The sequence below is a fragment of the Triturus cristatus genome, chromosome 6 (genome assembly GCF_964204655.1).
Source record: "Triturus cristatus chromosome 6, aTriCri1.1, whole genome shotgun sequence".
NCBI lineage: Eukaryota > Metazoa > Chordata > Amphibia > Caudata > Salamandridae > Triturus > Triturus cristatus.
Genome location: NC_140589.1, coordinates 502,215,548 through 502,228,929, shown reverse-complemented (window position 1 = coordinate 502,228,929; position 13,382 = coordinate 502,215,548). Strand labels below are relative to the sequence as shown.

The window sequence follows — 13,382 nt, the reverse complement described above, 5'->3', positions numbered from 1 at the left end:
GTTCTGGAACACTACTTAACTCTCTGAGTTGTGCCCCCTCAGGAACTAGCGGCTCTGTTGCGATCTACAGTAAACTTTGCAATATTTTGCATTTCATTACTTTCGCTCTTAGTTTAGCGTAACTTTCATTCCTCCTCATTTTTGGTATTTTACTCATCTAAACTGTCCCCATTTTCATTGTTTAAAGTGCATCGTTGTTCCTTTCTTGGCTCCTGTTATATAATTATAAATAAACAATCTAATGTGCACATATTTCTTTGAAACTAAAACTATTATTTGTCACAAGATCTTCCAATTTCGATACACATTTTCTTACTGCAGAAGCAACAGAACCGTGCAGAACCGCATTTTTTAAGCCCAATGTGACCTTTTTATCACGACCCAACATTTCAAATATAGAGAAACAAAAGAATGACTTCAAAGGAGCTCCAAGCAGCCTTTGGGTCTGCCTTTCTAATAGCTTAAAGCGAATAAAAGCGTATTAATGCTAAATACAAACTCAGGATTCGCACTCAAGAGCGGTTCATTGATACCCCGTTCTATTGGCCATTTTGCTGAAACTCATCATCCACAGTGACTGCTTGTCAAATATGTTCTTTGTGCATCAAACAATCATGTTGCTTTGTTGAAAAATACAAAATGTGTAGTACTTTGGTATCAAAGGAATTCTTTTCGACTAAGCTCTAACGGTTCAACATTATTTTTAATATTAGATTGCCCTAGTAGAGAGCTCCAACACCACAAGTAGCTTATTTGCATCAAAGACAGCTGAAGGCCAAAACAATTCACCATGGGAACAGAAAAGATTCTAGGTTTTTTGCTAAACCAGAACAGTGTATCAGTTGGTCCTTGGACATAAAGAGGCCTTATATGGGTTACCTACTGTGAAACATAAAAATATCTACGTATTTGCCTTTGATTTTCCTGTGTGAGAGAGACGGGGGTCGACAACTGTGTGATCTCTTGGTTGGCAATGGCTCAAGCATTTGAGACCCATGCAGTAAGACATGTCGTGAGCCAAGCAGAGAAATAAACTCAACCCGGATCTCTTAGGGTTCTGAGGCTGATGTTGTAGAATGGGCGTAATGTGGTCCCAGCGGTTAATTTTAGCAACAATACGTGCAGCTATGAGTTCAAAAGCCCACAGAGTTTCTAGATCAGATACTTAGGATGGTCACTCCATTGCAGTAGCAGTTCCTACCTGACCTGGGTGGTGAGCCGCGAGAGGGGGGGGGGGGGGGGATGGGGAAGGCAAAAGATTAAAGAAAGAAAAATTTAAAATAAATAAAAACACTTACCTAGAACGTCCGCTGCCTCTCCTCCTTCCTCCGTCCTCTTCGTGCAGACTTCCGGAAGCACCCAGCTCCTAGGCTCCCCTGAGCCAATCAAAACACTGCAATGCAGCATTGTGGTTGGTCTGAGCGCTCAGACTGGAACAGGGAAGCTGTGCATGTTCCTGACCAGGCTGTGTAATGCAGCCTGGTAGAAGCATGCAAAGTGTGCTTGAACTGTTTGGTCGGCACAAGAGGGCCGGCCAAACTGTTTATGCGCACTTCCCTACTCTGGCTAGCCCCACCGAGAGCCACTGATAGCTATAGACAAAATACAATGATAATAACAATAGTTATTATCATTTTATTTTTCCTTTTGTTCAGTGGGGCGACGCTCCGCCACCTTAGAGGAGGAGCTGCCACTGCTCCATTTAACTGGTTGGACTGAACATGGAATTAAAAATCAACCAGGAGAAGAGCGCAGCAAACTGATTCATACATTGCAAGCACTTTGATGTAACTGTGTGGGCACGGGTTCAACTCCAGGTAGTTCCTGTCAAAAGCTCATTATTTGGAAGCTGGAAAAGGGAGTGCTATTGAGCACCATTCATTGTTATCAGTTATAATAAACTACTTTGACGATGAACAAGCAGGTTATAAATGTACTGTTATATGGTTATAAAATGCAAAGAATGTCAGAGCTTCTTGGCGTAGTTCAAATACAAGGGCAGATTTATTATTTTTTTCATGCATTGCAACGCAGCAAGACAACTTGCTGCACTGCGTTGCGTGAAAGGGAGAGGGCAGAAATGCTACGGGCCTCATTTATGAGGCCTCTTGTGCTACTGGAACGTCACTTATTTACGAGGCAGCACTAAGCTACTTTTTTGGCTTAATGCTGCCTTGTAAATATTGTTCCCTTTAACGCATTTTTTGTATGTTAAAGGGGCATGCAATGGATGTTGCTGGGGGCATTTCCAGCAACATCCATGGCTTTTTGACACTGCCCCAAATTTGCGAGAAATCATACATCTAAGGCAGCGCCAAAAACTTACACCAGGGGAGGCGTAAGGCAGGCACAACGAGGAGAAAAGCTTTACATTCTGCAGCACACATAGAAATAGGAAATTCCATCTTGTGATTGTTTTTGTGCAGGACGGTTTCCCTTCCTGTACAAAAATAATCATCCCTGCAACGCAGGCACCTTGCACCATGGTGCAAAGGTGCCTGCATTGGCACATGGCAGCACATTGTGCGCCGGTGCAGGGGAAAAGGACAGGAATGCGCCTTATCTGATAGATGCAGCGCATTCCTGCCCTTTTCTTTTGCCGTAGGGCAGCACAGCAGGAAGACCTGCAGTGCTGCTCTACGGCAAAATTACATAAATGAAGCACTAGTAATATTTATAAAGATATGGAGCATTTCTGCTCTCTCCTTGCGTGGGTGCACTGTGTGCTGCCTACCGCCATGAGAAGGATTGTTTTCAAACAGGAAGGAACACCTTCCTGCACAGAAACAAACCTTAGAGTCATATTCCAGCAGCATGCATAGAAAAAGGAAGCATTGAGGAGAAACAAAGATATTACTCTTCATTATGCCTGCTTCAGAGAGCTGTAACTTTTTGGGGGCAATCCCAGGTTTACTCATTGTAAATCTGGAATTGCATCAAATTCCATTGGTGAATGCATGGGAACGCCCAAGCTCCACCTATGGAACTCCTCTCCGATGCAAAGTAACACAACGTATCAATATGCGCTGCTTTACTTTGTATTTACTAAACCACACTAAGTGGCTTTGCGTCGCTTAGTAAATCCTGTTAAAAACTTGTGTTGCCTTGTGACGACTTGCATCATACAAGGACAACGCATGTTCTTTGTAAATCTATCTCACAATAGTTACTAAACCGGTTCAACTTCACTTATATATGTCTGCCTCATCAACACCGCCAAAATCCCTTCTGTACTGCATGTAGAAACGATGCTGACTGGAGATAGGCTTGCTTCATGCATGCACTAATACTGCCCTCTTGTGCGTAAATGCTGTAAAAACACCCAATAAACAACAGATTTGTTACTAAATACAGGTGGTTATTCGCTGTGAATCCTTATGCTGTTCATAGCTACTTCATTAAGTTAATTCCAAAGATGCTGTCATTAGTGCAGAAACCTGTGTCTTCATAGCAAGTGCAAACTACAGTGCATCTAGTTTACACACATCAGTGATTAGAACAACACTATGAAAACCTTTTGGATTTTCAACTTAATCCAGCACTTTGTTGCATCTGTAGCTCACGTGAGTTTCTTTCAGAAGCAGGAAGTAATACCTAATTTGTCACTGAATCAGTTCTGACCATCCACGGGAACCGAAAATGTCCCTGACTCACTGGTTGCTTGTCCTTTTATTCTCACCCTGTCCACCATGTTCAGGCATCGGTTACTCTCATCTGTCACATATCTCAGTACGTTATTGGGAGTTATGTATGGGCCCTTCATTAGAGTCTTTGACCACCAGCCACAGTCATCAGCGATAGTGCCAGAGGCCGTCAATGCATGCTCAATGGGCTTCAGAGCCCATTCATCAAGGCCAGACTGGGAACCAAAAGCAGCCCTGGCAAAAATGTTCAAAACAACCTTGCTCCATTCCTCCTCGTTCTCTGATCTCTCTCTCATTCCTCTTTCTTGCTCCTGAAGACCCCCTCCCATCTCACCCTCGGCTGTAATTAATTGGGGAGGCTGGAGAAAAGCATATGCGCTAGTGGTGTCCTAAAAACTGAGGGGCAAATTTACGAGCCCCTTGCACCACCGGAGCATTACTTTTATGGAGTAAGATATGGAGTAAGGCAAGTCAGCGTAGATCACTGCGTTGCCTTACCCTGCGCTCAGGAGGCATTCCCTAGGCTTTGGGCTGTGTTTTCCCACACAGCACCCATGAATTTTGACACTTCCGCAGATTTGCAAGAGCATCTAAATCTAGGAAATTGCCAAAAACGTACGCCCCAAGGTGAGATGTAATGAGGAGAAATAACTTTATTTATCTTCGTTTTTTCCCTTTTCTATGCTTGCTACATTCTGCAGCACACAAAGAAAGAGGAAAATGCCTCTTAGGATCGTTTCTGTGCAGGAAGGTGCCCCTTCCGGCACAAAAACAGTTCTGTCCACAACACAAGCACCCTTGCACCATGGTGCAAGGATGCCTGCATTGGCGCTAGGCTGCTGAAATGGCACCAGCTCAGGGGGGAAAGGACAGGAATGCATTGTATTGCATAAATGCGTTGCATTCCTGCACTTTCACTTTTGCGTAGGGCAGCGTAGCACAGTATCTGCACATAGACAAAAATTGAAATCTTTTTCGTTCAAGACACTCATTTGTTTGGAGCAGATTTCTGACTTTGCACTGAATTCAAAGGAATCCCACGTGTACTTCAGGAAACCCTTTATCATCATTCAATTTCTAGAGCACTCCAAAGCACAAAATGTACACCTGCAGAATTTTCACCGGGCGACTTTTACTTCTGCCGTTGAAAGAAACATATTTTGGTAGTATTCCTGGGTGGGTGCAAGATGTATATGATGTATATGAATTCCCCTACACACTTACCAGCTTGTGATTGTTTAGCTTCTGCAGGATGACCCAAAAATACTTCTCTGCATTCCCATGCTTAATGGTAACTATGCAAATGCAGCAATTCTGCAATATTCCTGGATTTTCTGTGTTAATAAGTGCATCTTACGAACATAAAATCCCACAAAGGCTGATTCTGTGATTCATGGACTTGAATTTACAATCCTAAGGCCTTATTATGAATAAAAAAGAATTTTCTTGTTTGCTCCACGCAAACAAGGAAAGTGCGCCATATTACAAAGAATGCGCTGCCCCTATGGCAGAGCATTCAAGTGAGATACAGAGCAGCTGTTTAAAAGTTGCTCTGTGTTTCACAGTGCAGGTGACAATCTGATTGCACTTTCAAAGGGATTAGAGAACCCCTTGCAGGCGGGTGTGGTGAGTGACTGCACTCTCCTGCAGGGGGATGTCTGAGGGTCCATAGGACCCCCTTTCTCTCCTCCAGACGACTGCCTTAAGGAGGCGCATTGACAGTGCACCACCTGTTTGTGGCACACTTTCAGTGTGCCTCCTAAAAGCATGTTCGCCTCTGCACCCATGTCGGCAACATGGTGCGTGGGCAAAAGCATAGTAATTCCCACATTTGCATTGGGCCACACCCACTAGCACTATCAGTATTATGGAAGAAAACTCATAAGGGTCTTCTGTTCCTTCTGTAATACCATTGTGCCTGTGGGCACACAAAGCGGGCGCACATTGCATCCTCTGGGGTACAATGTATAATACGGTCCCTGATGTGCTTTTTCATTGCATAGTTCCACTTGTGCGATCACAGTAGTGAATCGAGCCCAATGTATTGTTCACCACTCTGCATCCCTCCTACTAAAGATCTACTTCAATCAGTATATTATTCTAATCATACATGCAGTTCTTTGACCAAAAGCTCAACCCAGGGAACCAATAACATCAATAAAATATGCCACCTTCAATTCCAAGTGATCCAGCGCTCAGGAACGTATAATTTTCCAAAGGCAGGGCCCAATTTCCATTACCCAATACAGCTCCTTTGCGCTGGTTAAGAATCAGTTTCTTATTTCTAAAGTTTATACCAACTTACCAATTCCCATATTTATACTCTACCTAATTTACCAAATGTGGCGATGAAATCTTTATGTTGTTGGTCATATAAACAAATCACTACTCATTAATAAAAAAATGCTCTAATAAAGACAGACTCATTTGTAGATTTATAATATGTATCTAAATAATGTAAAATAATGCTCATAACGTACACAAATTCAGCACTAATCATGAACCATCACAAGGCAAACAACATTAGAAGAGAAAAATGACAAATTCATAGTCATTGACAATGCATTAAAGAGTGGATAGGAGAAGAGACAAAAGATTCGAAATAAAATACATTTGCAAGAGATTATGCAAATTCGGATATTTGGCTATACTAACCTAATTAGGAAATACTGTCACCTGGGCGGGTAAACAGCAAAGGCCTTTCAAATAGATTTAAAAAGGGAAAGACTAAATCAGGAAACTCAAGAGAAACAGCAAACCGACGTCATGCGACAATCTCACCCCAACAGTCAGCAAAAGGTCTGTCCAAAAACCCCTCGCTCCAGGCCCCTCAATTATACTCTAAAACCCAAAGACCAACCAAGAGAAGTATCTATCTTTGGTCATTCTCCACATTTGATTGGTTTGGGAAGGTGGTGTACTGTCACACCACTCTCTACACACACATAGGTTTTAAAGACTTCTTTGTTTTAATCATCCATAATGACATCAACTTTCTCTTCAGGAAATAATGTTCGTAACTCTATCATTTGTTTTCTCTTCTCCTGCATTCATCTTTTACAATGTATTCTATTCCCTGCTGAGCGCCTCTCTGCAGAGGAAACTTCCTTCCACGTTCATAACATTGTTCTTTTCTTTCGGGTCTTGGCAGGCTCTCAGGATTCCAAATTTGAAGGACAGGTCAGGCTCATCTTTCCCTGTTACTCACTTTTCAATTTTCTACTATTTGATTTTCAGCACAACTGATTTTTCTTAACCCTTTAATCTGTCATGCAAAATGAAACCCATGCTTGTCTCTACAATGAATAAAACACAAACATTTATTTATATTTGAAAAGCATTTTTCTACGTACCAACCCAAATGCTGCATTTATCCCCACGCAAACCCATGTTACATGTTCGCATTACAGCTGTTATTAATAACATGCACTAAAGCAGCATTAGTTCTCTGTTTTCATTAGCCAGAAGCAATTTTCGACCTACTTCAGTGGTTTAGTTTTGCGCTTGCGCAGAAGCATTTACCCATGTTAAACTTTTTTCTTGTTTATTTTTCACTGCACACAGTTAGTAAATATTACTGAGGGTTCAATCGGAGCAGGTTTTACGCGAAAACCCTGCTCCATCACAGGTAATAAAATAAATACCCCTGTTTATGTACGACCAGAAAACAAATCATACTGGGAACTAGCCTTGTTAATTGGGTCAACAGTTGCAATTGACTCAAACTTAATTTCCCCCAGATTGATCTAAAAAAAAAAAAACACACAGAGAACCGAACCCCTCAGTCAGAACATTTCAGCAGGATCAAATGTAAACCCAACTTTACCAAAGTCTCTATTAGCAACAAAAACTAAGTGTACTGCCACCTACATCAAGCGTTCTGCTCCCAATCTCCCTCAGTGTTCCCAAGAGTGTGTCCTGCTTCAAATGCGTTTAATGATTCTCAGCTGCAGATCCCTATTTCGGGAACCCCCTGCCTCTCTCATTCCGACCGTCACTAAAATGTGTTCAGCTCAGAAACCTCATAAATGGAAGCAAAACGGCTAATTAAATCATGATGCTGAAACACGCACTGACATTCACTGATGGTTTCAGAAAAGGGGAACTCCAATTCCTTCCATGAAATGAATCAAAATTCCCCTAGCCCAATACAAATGTGGTGATTTGAAGTTGCATTTCTTGACCCTGGTTTACATGCTTGCCATTTGTGCTGCAGTCTAAATGCAATTTCCTCAATGCAATGAGAACCTATGTTCCCTACAATTTAAAATACGAGCATGGTAAGCAGTAGTTCATGCAAGTTTATAAAAATTTCTTGGAGCCTAATCCTATTGCTAATGAGCTTATAAATCTGAGAAATTGTCCTTAAACCTTTGGGGATGTGTGTTTAAACACAACCAAGCCACACAAAGAAGCTGTGTCATAAGCTTATTTCTGCATAGAACAGTATTCTGATATATTGATAAGTGGCAGCAGGCATGGCTCGTGGGTGGAGAGGCGTGGGTGGCGCGAGGAGGGGGAGAAGCCGAAATATAAAAAAATAAAACAAAAAAAATAAACTTACCTTGCCACGTGCTGCCTCTCTGCTCCTGATCTCCTCATCGAACTCGAGGAACAGGAAGCACAGCCATGCCACAATGATCAATCACAATGTTGCAATGCAGCGTTGTGATTGGTAAGCACCCAGACTCCCTTGACCAATCACAATGCTGCAATGTAGCTTTTTGATTGGTCTGAGCGTCCTGGTTGGACGCTCAGCCAGGGAATGGAGGCCTGGGCATGTTCTCTGTGCAAGCTGTAATGCAGCCTGCATGGAGAACAGGGAAAGTGCGCATGACAGTTTTGGGTGGCCTGAGAGCACTTAGGAGTGGGCAAACCACTCCTCCCCTGCCCTGCTGTAGGAGCAGAGCAGCCCTGCCCACCGGCTCACCCGCAGAAGCAGCACGAAGAATAAAATAATAATAACTCAAAGTTATTATCATTTTTTGTTTCTACTTCGCACTGCTTAAAATTAATGCGGTTATGCTCCTCCACCATAGTAGAGGAGCCCCCACAGGTATTGACATCGAATGGGTGCTCTGTTTACTGTCAGCGCTTAGTTTGAATTAGGTTACAGCATATACATTATATCACTAAAGGTATTTCCTCCAATGCACTGTTGCACTACTCATTCATGTTACATCGCATGAGCAGCAAGCTGCATGGTTTAAAGGCTCCTGCAAAGGAGTTAATATCTGAATGTCAGATGTTACACATGTGATACGGCCAGATTCTTGCCTACCTGGTTATCTCCAAGAATCCTCACAGGTCGCAGGGATCTTTTTATCTGCCAGATAGTGTGGAGGGGATGAACACAATTATCAAAATATATCTACCACAATTAGACTTCATTTGGAAAGGACCGCTGACTCCGAATCCAAATTTTGTAGGATTTTATTACAACCAAAAACAACTGGACATACAAACACCTTAACACAAGGTGCAAAAAGTAAATGGGCACTAATACAAATGCCAGTCTACGTAGGATTCTCATTCGACTCAGAACTAAAAGAATTACAGATTCTAAAATCATCAAAAAGGCTATGGTTAATCCGATGTCTAAATTAGGAATCATTAGTCAAAAAAGAAAACATTTATCTATCCCTACTCTACCTCTAAGTTGACATCCCTACTTAGCATTCCCATCCCAGGCAAGAGAATCAAGAAAAAGGTGTCAGAAGTGAAGACTCCTTTAAGAAGTACCTTCACTTAGTCAGAGCTCGTAATAAGATGCTCCTTCTAGCTTCCCGTCTAAACCTCATCTGCTCAACCCACGGGGCACTGTCCCTAATACAAAACCCCAAAATCATAGAACACGCCCTTTGGCACACCTCTTCAGCCAGGTCTTCTCTCGGTAGTTTTCCACAAAGTTGTCCTGCATCCAACGACGGTTAGTTTGACCTTGAGTCTCAGGCACCTTGCGCAGCAAAAGTATCTATCTCACATTCCAATGCACTCCCCTGTTGGCTTCTCACAGCATCCTAACTCCTAAAACAAAGATCTATTCTCTCTAACGAGCTAAATGTCCTTGCACCTGCAACAGAAACATGGGAACGAGAAAAGCCATTTCACATCTTTAAGATTTTACATTTCCCTGCAACCCAAAGACTTTACCAAGGGAATCATTTTCGGCTTACAGCATTAGCTAACATAAGGAATGAACAGGCCTTCTGTTTGACATATGTGTGATCAAGTCTTTACAAAATTAAACCCACTAGTAAACCGCACTCTAAGCATTAGTTCATTATTTTCATATACGTGAATAAGCAACCTACGCGAAAAACTTTAACCTGGCACACGTTTAGCATAATACATTGCATTGTACGAAAACTAATGATTATTCGTTTTGTTGAATACATTCACAATAACTTGCAACATTGATCCTCACAAAAGCATTATTACATTTATAATCACCTCAAAGTTAAACAATAACATCAATACATTTCTATGGCACTTTTAAACATACATTGATTAATATGCGGGTGCTGGCTAACGGTAAATATGAGGCACCCCTACAAATTTTAGAATCTTGTGACGCTCTATCAAATGCATATGACAACATTAAAGAACAATTTCACTCTGCAGGTTATGTCTTTTTTGCATTATGCTTCTAAAATAAAAATGCCATCAGCGTGTTCTGTGTTGGGTAAAGGCACAGCAATTGTTTCTCAAATACAAAAAAATGTATATTCTTCATAGCAGTGCAAGCGTCGACAACGTATCTACGCTAAAGTAATTTATCTGTAATCCTTTATCACAGTTATGTGTTCCTACTTGGTTTTTAATATTCAATTATCCTAAAACTTTTGAGCAGCCCCGCTGTACTCTGCATTGCTTCTAATGATGTTAATAAACTTTGAGTAGATCTAAGAGATGCCTACATCCCACATGGGTCAGCAATTCAGTTATGGAGTACAGCACAAACCGGTGATAGACCAATGCATTTTTCACATCCAACTCAGGTCTCCGAATCACCTCAGGGCAACTCCGCATAATATGCAAAGACTGCTATCATACCTACATAACACACAGATCTTCAAAGTGCTCAGGGAAAGCACAACACATATTTGAATAGACTGCAGCAATAGCTCAATCTGATAGAGACACCTAGCAGCAGATTCCTTACCTTTGAATTATCCCCAGGCGCCAGGCTGAATCCGTAAACGTTTCTACAGCAGTACCTCTGCGCGCCGGTAGAGGGTGTTGAGGGAATCCATAATGACATCGTCCACCGGATGTGACATTGACAGAGTACATATAAGCCCTAACCACAAACTGACCTCAGTTTCTTCCTTTCAGCACTTCCACACGGATCCAGGGAGCAGTACCTCTGGCCATTTCTGTCCTATTCAATTCTGGTCGACTACACAGTGCGCCCTTTTGGACTGTTTTCTGGGACCTGTGGAATATGATGTTGACCGCGCACCCTCATTTTATTTGCATATGGTGTCTGGGCATGCACCGTGACTCAGACAGGGTCCTGCTCCTGTTTTCAGCTTTGGTCAAAGGCACTGCAGGAGTGCCACATGACACTCTTGGCAGTGTGGTGGTTGAAGGTCCCTCATTGGTCACGGTCCTCTTCTCCATTCGATGGCCTCTTGAGGGCCAACTCCCGAAGTTCTTTGTTTACACTGTCAGCTGGTAAGTCACACCGTACGCAGCGGACACCGTGGTCTTTACCGTCTTTACTGCCTACATGATGTGTCTCTGACACGTCTCATATTCCTCCGGTTAGGGAGTCAGAGTGAATTTCTACCCACGCCTTCCCATGATTCCTGGCACCAAGGTAACTCTAGATCAGATGAGGGAATACTAACCCTGCCTTCATGCCATCTGTGGTTCTACACTTCCTTCTGGTGTGTTTGTCGATGTCAAGGAGGTCGGTGACAATTTGACTGACTCCAAGCTGGCGGGACCACCCTCAGCATCAGTGAGGCCCTCTGAATCCACGATTGAATCTTTCTCTGGTGCACAGCCCTTCTGAGTTTTCTCCTGTGATGCATATGCTGGATCCGCCGGTGCTGACATCAGTATCAACTGCGCCAATCGCTCCTACTTTGTCTCTCCTCTCCCATGCCGAGGTGTTGCCCATTTGACGCTGGCCAATGCCAAGGAGGTCGGTGACGCCTTGATTGACTCCAAGCCGGCGGGACCTCCCTCAGCATCAGTGAGGTCCTCTGAATTCATGATCGAATCTTTCTCGTCTCTGGTGCACAGCCCTTCCGAGTTCTCTCCTCTGATGCATATGATGGATAGGCCGGAGCTGACATCAGTGTCAACGGCACCGATCGCTCCTACTTTGCCTCTCCTCTCCCACGCCGAGGTGTTGCCCATTTGGTTGATGTTGGAAGCGGCATTGGTGGAAGTTTTTTTCTGGCAACACTTTCAGAGGAGCCACCTGCTATTTTCTCCTTGGGAGACAAGTATTTTGGTGATGTCGGAGATGGCATAAGTGACACAACTCAGCCTACTCTGGAGTTTCATTGGATGTCTGACCTTAGTGAGGCTAGTGGGCTTGACTCTTTCCCATCCTCAGATGTGTTTTCTCCTCCTAGCCTCGCTAATGAGGCTAGCTCTGCTTTTGCTGAGCGTCTGCCGAGAGTTGCTGTGGTTCTGGAGCTGCAGCTCCCTTCTGTAGAGGTGGCCACTGATCCCCTAATTGGGATGCTTCATCCAGGCCAGATGGGGGCTGAGCTTGTGCTCCACTTAAAGTGAGGCCTTCTTTGATATTTTGCTGGGCTCTTAGGGTAAACCCATTTCAAGCGCCTCCGTTAACAGGTCTATAGCTCATGGGCATCGCCCTTCCTTTGGAGACCCCATCTGCCTCTTCTGACAGCCTACTCCACCCAGCTTTGTGGTTCAAGTTGTTACAGCCTCCCCCGACATTGGCACCTTGCCTGACTCCCCTTCAGACAGGGAGTCTAAAACTTTAGGGGGCATATTTACAATGAAGTGATAGAGTGCAGCGTTAGCCTTCTTGGCTTAACACCGCGCTCCACCACTTCTGAAATGCAGGGCTGCACCCTATTTACAACAATATTTCCCCCTGTGCTGGTGCTAAATTTAGCTGCCTAGTGCCAATGCAGCAACCTTTGCACCATAGTGCAAGGGTGTTTGCGATGCAGGGGAAGATTGTGTATGTGCATGAAGGTGTCCCTTCCTGCACATAAACAATCTTTAAATGGTGTTTTGTAACTTTGATGTGTGCTGCTTAATGCAGCACACATAGAAGTTGCAAAACGTCATTTTGTTTTAATGATTGTTTTTGTGTCGGAAGGGATACCTTCCTGCACATAAACAATTAATGGCCTTTTGCTGTTTCTATGTGTGCTGCACAACACAGCACACTTGGAAACAGCAAAAACTAGAAAAAAAGAAAGCATTTCTTCTTGTTTCACCAGGGTAAGACCAGGTTTTTACCCTGGTCTTAATTTGGCGCTCCCCCATATTTGCACCACCCTTGTAAGTATGGGGCAGCATCAAAATCAATGGATGTTGTGGTGTAACGCCCACCACAGTACCCATTGCCCTCTCCTTTCACACTAAGTATAGCATGAAAGGGGGCTTTATTTACAAGGCAGCGTTAAACCACGTTAAGTGGCTTAATGCTGCCCTGTAAATAAGGCGAACCCCTATCGCCACCACATCATCGTGAAAAGTGACTTTGTCGTAGTGATAGGGGCTTATAAATATGCCCCT

The 13,382-nt window shown here is 43.3% G+C and overlaps 1 protein-coding gene across 1 annotated transcript in view; it reads left to right on the top strand.

Moving 5' to 3' along the window:
* The window catches only part of COL9A1 (collagen type IX alpha 1 chain), a 377,557-nt gene that overhangs the window by 348,871 nt on the left and 15,304 nt on the right, over window positions 1–13,382 (top strand). The gene's annotated exons all lie outside the window — the stretch shown is intronic.